This window comes from Sciurus carolinensis, chromosome 7 (genome assembly GCF_902686445.1).
Source record: "Sciurus carolinensis chromosome 7, mSciCar1.2, whole genome shotgun sequence".
NCBI classification, from domain to species: domain Eukaryota; kingdom Metazoa; phylum Chordata; class Mammalia; order Rodentia; family Sciuridae; genus Sciurus; species Sciurus carolinensis.
Genome location: NC_062219.1, coordinates 96,137,905 through 96,150,964, shown reverse-complemented (window position 1 = coordinate 96,150,964; position 13,060 = coordinate 96,137,905).

Sequence of the window (13,060 nt, the reverse complement as noted above, 5' to 3'; positions counted from 1 at the left end):
AAATTAATCAATGACATCAGATATCTTTAAAATATTTATTAAGTCATCTGTTTCACATTTTTCCATAAAATGATTTTCAAAACTCTATTTCCTGATTTTTTGCTTACTGCTTAATACTTAATACTTTCCCAGTATTCTTCCTCTATAAATTGTCATACTTTTCATTAGTATGTTTTCTCTATAGGCTTTTAAAAAACATTATTTACAAAATTAATGCATAAATTCTAACAATAGTTCCATAGTGGTTATCCTAGAGATATAAAGTCATTTTTCCTTTAACCTACCTAATTCATGCACACCCTTTGAATAAGTTAAGATTCTATAGACACGAAGAACAGAAATAGTCTGTATTCAATTTATGCAAAGGAAAATAACTGAAAGATATCAGATCTTATTACCTGAGAGTAAGACTAGAGAACCAGATGCTAAAATGTACCAAGCCAACATATTCCCAGTGGTCCAGGATCTGGGTATGACAGCAATGGTATTATGGTGGCAAAATCCAATAGATTAATTCCTATTATTTTCTCTCTAATCTTCTCCCAAGAGAATGCCTATTCCAGACAATGTCTGATTGGGCTAGTTTCAATATATATTTAAACTTTGGCAAAGAAAATATAGGACTTCTGTCCAAAATAATAATAATAATAATAATAAATTCTCTGAAAGAAATTGTTGTTGTTAAGAAAAGGAAATCAATGCCAAGCAGTCACAAATTACAGATGCCTAATATGCCATCCTTCACCATTTTAATAAATTTTCTTACCCATCTTTAACTCATGATTAAATGAAATAATCCTTTAAGACCATTCTGAAAACCTGGGAATTTCCTTGTGGTCTTTTGATCACAGTTGCTGAAATATGGGAAGAGCTGGTGGGTTTTATTCAAGCTGGGAGTTGGGAATGGTAGAAAGCTGTGAGGGGTCTATATTACAGAGTATTCTCTCTATTGCTGAGTGGCAACACAATCAGCTGACCTGGTAAGAAAGTGGTTTATCACACATTCTGCTACTTCATTGCTACACCAGTAATTGGCTGAGTCATCACCATGGTGATGGCCTTCCTTCTTTGCTTTATTGCCCCTTACAATGCAAAATGACCACCTCATCCCCACATTCTGACTCTCCCTGCTACTCCCTTAGTCCTGTTGGTAACTTGCTTTTCCTGCTTTATCAATATGTCCTCCCCCACTTACCAAGCATTATTACTAAGTGAGGACAAGGAATGATGTCCCTGTGCTTTCCCAGTCTTGTTAGTAAGGAAATCTTGCCATTTTTATTTTCAGTGGAACACAGGGAATCTTGGAAGTCCATAAAAGGAGATGTATCAAACACTAAACTAGAGGAGAAAGTTATCAGTTGTTTAACTTCAGACCTAGCAAGAAGCAGAGTGAGAGAAATACTTTAAAAAGCACTTACATTCTTTGTTTACCTATTGACAGAGTTGGCAGTATGAGAAATAGTCAAATTCAACCCTTGGGGTAGTTTTAAGGAAAAAAATAAAAATTTTGATTACATATTGATTTTTCTCAGAGCAGAGAGAATGAGGTACCTTCTCCTTGTTTTGTTGATGAGACCACTTTCTTATCGTCTGTTCATAGACAGGTTTCTATCTCTGATTGTGAGTGCAGTTGCTTTATAAATGGCTAACTTGCTAGAGATATTTTCAGAGAAGTGATATACTTGAAAGTTATCAGAAGTAATTTGGACAAGCTTTACTTCATTTTCTCTCTCAAATAAGGTAAATAGTCATAAAAATTATTTGAGCTACTGCTGGACATACATCACTGCTTGGACAAAGCATGTATATATGTTTTGAAAGTCCCATGACCACAAACAGTTCACTGAATTTATCAGTGTTGGTTTCTCTACAAGTAGAGCTGGAGGCAGAAATTCATGTGCACCACTTCCTAAGTATGCCTATAGTCCTAACAGAGTCAGAGATAAAGAACAGAAGAGTAAGGAAAAGCAAGTGGGTAGGCCAACACAAACATGCTTTACGAGGACAGTCTTCCAGTTTTGCTCCTGCAGAGCCCCTAACAAACCAGTCAAGGACTCCTGCATTCCCCATAGTCCTTGTATATCCATGCCAAAGTACATTTCTCTCCACACTAAGTCTACCATTTCTACTAATCATAACACTGCCTACAGGGGGGATTTCTTTTCAAGACTCTCTCTCCTCCCCGGCTTGGGGATGTAAAGTGGAAGCAATCCATTTTCCACTGGCACTAATGTATTGTGAAAATTCATGTGTAAACTGGGCTCAAGTTATCTCTCCAGTCTTTCTGCCAAGCCATAAGTACCTGAATCCTTCCAACAAATTCCCCATGTTTTAGGTTAAACGGAGTCTGTTTTGTTTCTTGAAACCAAAGAACCTCAAAAAAAATGGGGTACTGTTCAAGCAGGTTAGATGGTAGTTTCTCAATTCATGCAAACAAATTATACATTTTGCATAACATATGTTACCATTATGACTTTATTTGTTGATCTGCTGAAGCAATACATAAAAAGTTGTTTTCCTTTATACCCAATAGATGAAGCATCTCGATAGCTCCATAGTAAAATGAAGTAAAATACCACAGCACAATTTACATTGAGTTTGATCCTAGTCTTTCTTCTGTGTTTATTTTATATCCAATTCACGTAAATGTTCAAAGTTACATGTTTGATTAGTCCAAAGGTAAAACCATGTATCTTACTCCATAAATTATGCCAACTTCATATAAAAGAAAAGTTAACTTTTTGAATACTTTCCTAAGAATTATATTTTTTCTACTTATTTAGGAGAGCAAGATGTTAAAACTAAAAAATATCAATACCATTCTTAGGCACCTTTCTCCTCAAAAATAACTTCCTAAAAGCTGGGTGTCAGAGGACATAAGTGGGAGCAAGACCACAGTGCATTCCCTTTTGAACCTTCAGAATTTTGCAGATATCTGAACAGACCCCTACTCAAAAGATAGTTAAAATATAAGAGTTTTTAAAAAGTCACGAAAAAAGTAAATAATCTTTTAAGCTGTACTTGAATGTATTTTATGTACCTTTATATGATAAAAATCCATTAAAAATTACATTCTTAGGTAACACTAAATGATAATATTCAGGGAGGCATACTAGATGGCAAAAATATAAAGAAAAACAAGGGAAAGGGTTTTCAAGATGACAGAATAGAGGAGGTTGCTTTCCTGGTTGCTCTTTGAAGTGAAACCAAGAAAGTAGACAGGCAATTTCTCAGCAAGGTGGGTGAACCAAAAAAAAAAAAAAAAAGCAGGGAAACTTTACTGGAATTTGAAAACTGGACACTCAAAGCAGACTAGGGACTCAGGAGTTTGGATATAATAAAATAAGGAAGAAATCCCCAGCAGTACAGCCGCTGCCACAGTCAGGCCCAAAGCACCAACCAAAGTGGTCCCTCCATGAGCATAGTGGACAGATGAGGGAATTAAAGGAACCCACATTTTTGGAAGGCCTGAGGTATGCCTGTGTACAGAATGTTTAAAAACCAGGACATTGCCTGGCAGACCCGAAAGATACACTGCACAATATTTGGTGGTAATAAGCCACCATCTCTCCAGGCAGCATGCAAAGGACAGAGTAAGGAACCATTCTGCAGCCACTTCATAGGGCTAGAAGCTGAGGGGTTGATTCCTGGTAAATGCAAGTGTGGCCCAAAATACAGGCCCAGTAAACACACACTGCACAACATAGAGTGTGCTTAAGTGAGCAGGAGAAAATCAAACACAGAGAAAGGTTTACACAGGGGACAACTGGTCATGGAAATGTACCTGGCTCTACCCCTCTTCCTCCAATTCAACAGCTTGCAGGACCTGCTAGGAGAGATGCATCTGACTGAGAACTCAGAAGGGCAGGGGTGGGTGGGTTTGTTTGGAGACTAAACGTATAACCAGGAAACCTGGGGTCTGAAGGTGACTTAGGGGACTAAGAATTGGGTCCCCCTCCACACAAATGGAACTCAGGGAAGCTCCCTGGAGTAGTCTTCCAGCATGGACCTGCAAGTATTAGGCACTGGAGGTGCACTGATTTAAAATCTCCAGATCAACTGGCATTCAGTTAAAAGCCTGGAGCCCACCTAAGCCTAAACCCTGCTTCTAGGAATTCCACCTACAGGATTCTCTCTCTCACTCCAGCAATCCAGAGGGTGGGGCATCATGCTCCAGAAGACCCCACCTAAACTGCTGAGAAGAGAAACTGAGAATCTTTTGAACTGCAATGGAAAGAATTCTTTAACTTTCATTTAGATCTTTTGTTTTGTTTTGTTTTGCTTTGCTTTGTTTTTTTATTCTTTTCCTGTTTAATAGTAACCTTAATGATACATGGACATTTATACATATTCATATTCAGTGTTTTTTTGTGAAGTAGGATGTTTGATTAGTATATTTTAGTTTAGTTTTGTATTCTTTTATTTTTATTTTTAATTTCTTATAATTTTTGCTTTATATATAGTTTTTCTCCTACCTGTTGCCCTTGATTCTTTTCTTCTGCTAATAGCCAATCATTATTGTTCTTTCACTCTTCCTTTAATTTTTTACTTCTTCTCTCCTCCTCTCTCATAATCATCACACCCTATATCACTTCTGTTCTCTGCCTGTCCACCATTTGAAATTATAAACCCTTTTGCAAATTTGCTGTTTTTATTGTAGGCAATAACTGATCATATCATTTCTGTTTATTGTGATAATGACAATATAGAAGTCATAGTAGGAACTATTTGGTTTAATGCTGTATATTGTTTGTATTGGTTGTTGTTATTATTTGTCTCCTAAATGGTGAGGTACTGGAAACCTTCAGGGACACTATAAGTCCACAGGTAGAAACTCCATTGCCTCAGATCCATACTGTTAGGTGGGTAGACACACAAATGATGTGAAAAAGCAAAGGAACGAATTGCCCAAACAAACCAAGATACTCCAATAACAGAATCCATTGACAATAAAGTGGAAGAAATGTCAAAGAATGAGTTCAGAATGTACATAGTTACACTGATCTGCAAAGTAAAGGACAGTATAAGAAATGAAATCAGATAGAAAATACAGGAAGTGAAAGATCACTTCAATAAAGAGGCAGTGATTCTGGGGAAAAAGCAGAAATCCTTGAAATGAAGGAAACAATAAACCAAATTAAAAATTCAATAGAAAGCATCACCAATAGACTACACCACTTGAAAGACAGAACCTCAGGCAATGAAGACAAAACATATAATCTTGAAAATAGAGTTGACTATGGAGAAGATGTTAAGAAACCATGAACAGAACTTTCAAGAACTATGGAATAGGGTTGGGGATATAGCTCAGTTGGTAGACTGCCTGCCTTGCAAGCACAAGGCACTGAGTTCAATCCCCAGCACTGGAGATACAAATCAAAGCAATGCACAATCTCTTCAATAAAATAATATCCAAAACTTTCCCAAATCTAAAGAATGAAATAAAAAATCAAATACAAGAGGTTTACAACACCCAAATGTACAAAATTACACACCAAGACACATTATAATGAAAATGCATGCAAGGCATGCCTAACATGCAGAATAAGGATAGAATTTTAAAGGTTGTGAGAGAAAAACATCAGATTATGTACAGGGGGAAACCAATTCAGATCTCAGTTGATTTCCCAACCCAGACACACAAAACTAGAAGATCCTAGAATAACATATACCCAGCTCTGAAAAAAAAAAAAAAAAATGAATGCCAACCAAGAATCCTATATCCAGCAAAATTAAGCTTCAGATCTGAAGGTGAAATAAAATCTTCCACGATAAACAAAAGTTAAAAGAATTTGGGGCTGGGGAGATAGCTTAGTCGGTAGAGTGCTTGCCTTGCAAACATGAGGCCTTGGGTTCGATCCCCAGCACCACCAAAAAAAAAAAAAATTAAATTAAGGGCTGGGGAGATAGCTCAGTCAGTAGAGTGTTTGCAAGCACAAAGCCCTGAGTTCGATCCCCAGCACCACAAAAAAAAAAAAAAAAAAAAATTTGCAACTAGAAAAACTGCACTACAGAACATTCTCAACAAAATATTCCATGAAGATGAAATGAAAAAAAAAAGTGAAAACCAGTCAAGGGAGGAACTACACTAAAGAAATAATCAAAGGAGAAACCGATTCAAATTAAAAACTAGAAATAAACCCAAATGATGGAGAATACAAATCATATCTTGATAATAACCTTGAACATTAATGACTTAAACTCATCAATCAAAAGACACAGAGTGGCAGATTGAATTAAAAATAATACCCAACAATATGCTGTCTCCAAGAGACACACTTCATAGTCAAAGACATCCATGGACTAAAAATGGAAAGATGGGAAAAAACATATCACTCACATGGACTGTGTAAAAAGCAAGGGTTTCTGTCTTGAAGTCAGATAAAGTGGACTTTAAGTCAAAGTTAATCAGAAGGGACAAAGAAGGCCATTTCATACTACTTAAGGAAACAGAATGAAACATCAACAAGACAAAACAATCATAAATATTTATGCCCCAAACAATAGAGCAGCTACATATATCAAACAAGCCCTTCTCAATTTCAAGAATCGAATAACAGACCACAACACAATACTACTGGGTATCTTTAACATGCCTCTGTAACCCTGGATAGATCCTCCAAACAAAAACTAAATAAAGAAGCTATAGAAGTAAAAATATAATTGATAATTGTTATGGTTTGGATGTAAAGTGCCCACCAAAATTCATGTGTGAGACAATGCAAGAAGGTTCAGAGGAGAAATGATTGGGTTGTAAGATGCTGAACCCCATCAGTGATTTAATCTCCTGATAAGTATTAACTGAGTGGTAACTGAAGTGATAGAGTGTGACTGGGGGAGATGGGAATTGGTGTATATATTTGTATCTGGTAAGTGGATCCTCTCTCTCTGCTTCCTGGTCACCATGATGCAAGCTGCTTCCTGCTGCCACACTCTTACACCATGATGTTCTTTCTACCTCACTTTGAGCCCCTAGGAATGGAGCTGGCCTTCTGTGGACTAAGACCTCTAACACCATAGCCCCCTATAATTGTGCTGGTCAGATCATTTAGTCACAGCAGCAAAAAAATTGACTAAAACAATGATTTAGACTTAACTGATATATTTAGAATATTCACCCATCAATGACTGAATAAATTTTCTTCTCTGCAACACACGGATCCTTCTGTAATATTGACCATGTTATATAAGCTATCACATATGTTGGCATACAATTGTACTATTACCTTAATATATTTTTAGCATCTGTAAGGTTGTTTTTTGATCTCTCCCTTTCATATCTCCCTTTGATATTAATTTTTGTGTTCTTGCTTTTTCCTTGATTAGACTTGTTTGATTTTTATCAAAGTTTAGCTGTACTATTTTTCTCTATTTCATATATTTCTGCTTCTACTCTTATTTTGTCATAACTACTACATAATTTGAAAATAAGTTGATTGCTATTTTAGCTTCTTTCTGATATAAATACTTGAAGATATAAATGTTCATCTGAGCACTGCTTCATCCCAGAGATCCTGCTATGTTAAGTTTTTATTATCACTTAGTTCAAAGGACTTTTTATTTACTTTTCTTGTGCTTTCTTCCCTGACTCCGAGATATTTATAGGTGTGCCATTTAATTTTGAAATAGTTGACATGTGGGGGTAGGGTTCTATATATCTTAAGATGATTGATTTCTAAGGTAATAAATCATGCAGAAAACAGTCTTCATGATTTTGAATTTAAAAAAAAGTAATGGAAATACTTTTCACATTAATTGTTTTTGTTACATACATGTCGAATCTGCTCAAATTGCATAATTTAAATAATGTGCATTTTATTGTACTTCAATTTTCCAATAATGCTGTGGGGAAAAAAAAAAGAAAAACAAGAAAATGATTAAAACTCATCAGGGTAGTGTGTTTCAGTAGGAAGAAAATGGTAATATTGAAAAGAGTTCTGGAGTGACTGGTAAGACTACTTACTGAGGGAGCTGGTGATTGAAAAAGTATTCAAATTATAACTTATTTATTTATTTGTATTTGTGTATCTAACAACATGAAATTTTGTAAAATGGGAAAATATTGTTTTTAAGGATTTTTAATAGGACAGGAAAATGCTCACATTTTAAGTAGAATAAAACATTCAAAACTCTATGTGTATGATCCTAATTATGTATATTATATTGTATATTTGTAGAAACAGTTATTAAAGCATTAATTATACTTTTTAATCATCTTTGTGTAGCTGCCTTTTTTCTTTTTCTTTTTCTCTTTGAGTGCTATGGATCAAAACCAAGCCTCACACATGCTAAGTGAGCTACTACCAGTGCTTAGACCACTGTACACTGAGCTAAACTCCCAGGCCTGACATATTTTCTTAAATTTTGATCTAATAATTTGTAAGATAAAAATTTATTTTTGAAAGATGAGGTGATGAACCTAACTCATAGGATAAATATTAACACTTAACCCTCTTTAGTTCTGATAAATAAGGCATTCAATAGGTTATGATGTTTTAGAACTAGGAAAATCATAAAAGATCATCTCAAATACCTCTATTTTACAGATGCAGAAACTGAGCAACAAACAAGTGAACTTATGTTGAGCATGGTGATGCACACCTATAATCCCAGTGAGTGGAGCAAAAAGCAAGTTTGAGGCCAGTCTGGGCAATTTGTCTCAAATCAAAAGGGCTGGGGATCTAGGTCAGATTCAGTGTTTTCCTGGGTTCAATCCCAAGTACCATAAGAAGGAAGGAAAGGAAAGAAGAGAAAAGAAAAGAAACTGACTTGGCCAAGGTCCAGTATTAATCAGGGACAGACCCAGGATGGAACCCAGTTCATCACAGTTTGCCCTTCCTCCCGCACTGATGCATGCCTTGTGTCAGGGTGAGGGTAGATCACAAAGTCCCATTTTTTAAGAAAAGTTTCACTGACTTTAAAACATGAGTATGTTAGAATCGTAATTAATCAATATCATCCATAAAGTATAAATTTGCAATGTAATAACAATCTAATAAGGCATCTGCTAAAAATTAATATTGGGGGAAATTTTATTTATTAAACTTTTTTAAATAAATCAAAATAACCTCCCTTGAGTGGTTAAAAAAAGCTGCTGGGATTCACTCATATAATACAGTTGAGGCAGCTCGTGACTGTAATAAAGTACGTCACTGCTGCTCTCAGTGCTATAAAAGTGGTACAATATGTGGGACAACTGCTCTAAATCATGTTTGTTTTGACAGGCTGTTTCTGAGTTCCACCTCATTTGCACTTTAACCCCAGTTCTCTGCCATGTAGACCCAAGCAATTTGCACAAATACCACATGATTTCCAAGGTACTCTCCCAGGGAGAAGAAAAAAATGGAAAATAAGAAGAGTCAAATTACTCCTCATAAGAAGTTCTAGTTGCTAGCTAACCTATTGTTTGATTTTCAGGGTTTTTAAAATTATTTTTAAAGACCTAAGAGTCTTGAGCTAGCATGTGTGAGGCACTGAGTTTGACCCTCAGCACGACAAATAAATAAATGAATAAAATAAAGGTCTATCAATGTCTTAAAAAATTTTTTTAAAACTTAGAGTCTCAATATCTTACTATAAAATTTTGTACATCTCTCTCCACAATTTATACTCTAAAAGATAATTTCCAATCCCCAAGTACCTGCTACATACTGAGTACATACTATGTGCCAAGTACCATCCTTGGCATTAGGAAAAAAGAAATAAGTTAAATACATTCTTTTTCCTCAAAAATCTAATTATTTAGAAGAGTAGCAAGACAAATAAGCAAATGACAGCAATAAAATTTGGTTAGTTTTTTAAGGAAATCATTGAGTTCTATGCTCAAAGCACCTTTTACCCCATGAGTCACAATCAGCTAATGTGTTTTACCCACATTTTTTATTGGTACATTATAGTTGTACATTCTGATGGGATTTGTTGTCACATATTCATACATGCACACAATACACAATGTAACAATATACTTTGACCAATATCACTCCCCAGCATTTCCCCCCTCCCTCCACACCTTCCACTCCTTGATCCCTTTCCTATACTGTTATCCTTTGATTTTTAGGAGATCCACCCCTTCTTTTCCTTTTTCCTCTCTAGCTTCTGCACATAAGAGAAAACATATGACCTTGAACCTTCTGTTTGACTAATTTCACTTAACAAAATGGTCTCTAGTTCCATCCATTTTCCTGCAAATGACATAATTTCAGTTTTCTTTATGGCTGAAGAAAACTTTATTGTGTATATATACCACATTTTCATTATCCATTCATCCACTGACCTAGGCTAGTTCCAAAGTTTGGCTATTGGAACTATGTTCTATAAACATGGGTATGCACACATCACTGTAGTATAATGGCTTTAATTCTTCAGAATAAATACCAAGAAGTGGGATAGCTGGGTCATATGGTGGTTCCATGCCTAACCTTTTGAGGAACTTCCATGCTGATTTCCATAGTGGTTATACTGATTTACAAACCCATAAATAGTGTAACAGTGTTCCTTTTTCTCCATATCTTCTCCAACATTCTTCTCCAGCATTTACCATTATACGTATTCTTGATGACTGCCATTCTGACTGGTGTGAGATGAAATCTCAGTGTTGTCTTGATTTGCATTGCTTTAATTGCTAATGAGGTTGAACATTTTTTCATATATTTGTTGCCATTTGTATTTATTCTTTTGAGAAGTGTCTGTTTAATTCTTTGCCCATTTATTAATTGGGATATTTGATTTTTTGCTGTAAAGGTTTTTTAGTTCTTTATGTATTCTAGATATTAATCCTCTGTCAATAGTTAGCAAAGATTTTCTCCCATTCCATAGGTTCTCTCTTCACATCCCTACTTGTTTCCTTTGCTCTGCAGAAGACTTTCAATACGATGTCATTCCATTTATTAACTCTTGGCATATTTTCTGAGCTTTAGGAATTCTATTGAGAAAGTCTTTTCCTATGCCTATATGCTGGAGTGACAATAAGCTAATATTTAACATGAGGGTCTGTTTCCATATTCCCATCCCTCTCTACAACACCTGTTATCAACAAGATGAGCCCAGATGAAGTCATACAAATCTCAATCCCAAATTCAGGTCAATCTTACATAAGCAATTAGTTTCTATTTGAATATGCAAAAGTCAACACTAAGAAACACTTATTACACAAATTTCTCATACATAATTTCAAAGACTAGAGTATGAAAAATACTCCTGATTTATTGTTACATTTTCAAGAAGTGTTCAGGGAATTAATTCTAAGCAATAGACTATGGAGGACATTGGATGTGACTAATAATTACCCACATCTTTCCTCATAAAGAGAACCCCTCTTTGGGGGTGGTGAGCTGTGGTGTATGTAGTCCCTTATCCCTGTGTTGCACAATCCCTTTCCCTAACTCCTTTGTTGTTAAGAGTATCAGTGTGGTTCAGTCCTGCCAAGGATACTTCAGAGAAATCTGCTAAGAGTTTTCAGAGGGTTTGATTAATCTTTGTAAAAGGGGTGCAAATAAGAGAAAAGATTCCTTTACCATTTCTTCCTGGTTTGAAGTCAGGTGAGGTATCTGGAGTATGGTGGCCATGGAATCATAAGTACTGGGAATCAAATCAAAAACCAGCATGCTAGCAACACAGCAAAAAAAGAAACTAGATTCTTGACAGTGTTCTAAAGGGACTAGACCATACCTCTAAATATTTATCAGATAAATATTAGGACACTTTAATTGCCAATTCTGTTACTTGCTGCCAAAGCATTCCAAATACAGATATGTTTGTGTGTTGTTCAGTTCTCCAGTCTCAGTACGAAGAACAGGACCTGACATGTAATAAGTGACCAAGTATATTTGTTGAAAGAATAAAGAATTGACTTTAAGTTAAATACTAAGCATTACACTTGAACTTGTGGATGGTAAAGATGTTTCATTTATATTGTATTGAATTTATATTCCAAGTATGATTTCTCTGAAAAAAAAATGTTCATTTAAAACTTTATTTGCTTTATACTGCTTTTTCCTTGGTAACAAAATCTAGACTTGTTTATCCTTGAATATGTTATGCAAGGAAGGAGGACAGACCCCTCTACAGACCTAGAAAAATCTATTTAGCTTGGTATAAGCTATCAGTATAGTCTCATACCCTTTACAAAATGAATGACTTATACCAAAGCATGAGAAGCCATTGTGGCCAATGGGACTAATTCTGATGAGAACTTTGGGGAGAGGTATTACTCACCAAAAAAAGGTGGTGTATGGAAGGAAATGATCCTCTTTACAGAACTTCATACAGTGTCAGGATATGCAGCAATAATAAAGGATGAAGTTCAAGCACTAAGCCACTATCCAAAGCATCAGAGCACACAGAAATGAAAATAACTTGGGTCCTTAATGGCATGGTCAAGCCAATTCAGGAGCATAACTACCTCCATATTCCTTGTCATGAGATAAAATAGGTTTCCTCACAGTTTTATCAGTTTTAATTGGAAATTTTTTTAATTACTTGCAGCCAAGAATATCATAAATGATAAAGTCTCTTAAAAATGTATATACATAAACAGTAATAAATCCCAAAGTATATATTTTCTTATCTGAAGATTCAGAAAAATCTTTCTTTCAGCCTGAAGCATAAGAAAAATCCTATGTACAATAAAAATATTTTTCAATTTTGATTCTCTGAGATAAATTCAAAACCATAGAATAATAAGCAACATTTCTGAAAAAAGTTCTAAAATATTATACGTAGGGTCTATAATCTAAGACATCTAGGTAAGCTACAAACTCTGGCAAGATTTTTTTTTAAAGCCCAGGCCATGATTTCAAATTCTCAAAGCCACTCTATGAGAATTCACTTAAGTTTACCATTAATATCCATTATGTACAAATCACTATGTTAAAGTCTTCAAATTAATTGTTCTTATTTAGTTCTCATAAAGAATAATAAAGTAAGTACTACAATTGTTCCCCAGGTCTACTGCTTAATAGTTAAGTGGATTACTTGGGATTTTTAGACCAACATTTTCAACTTTTAGATGGATAGGAGTACCTATGCTATGGCCTTGGTGCAAAGGTTAAATGAAATAATT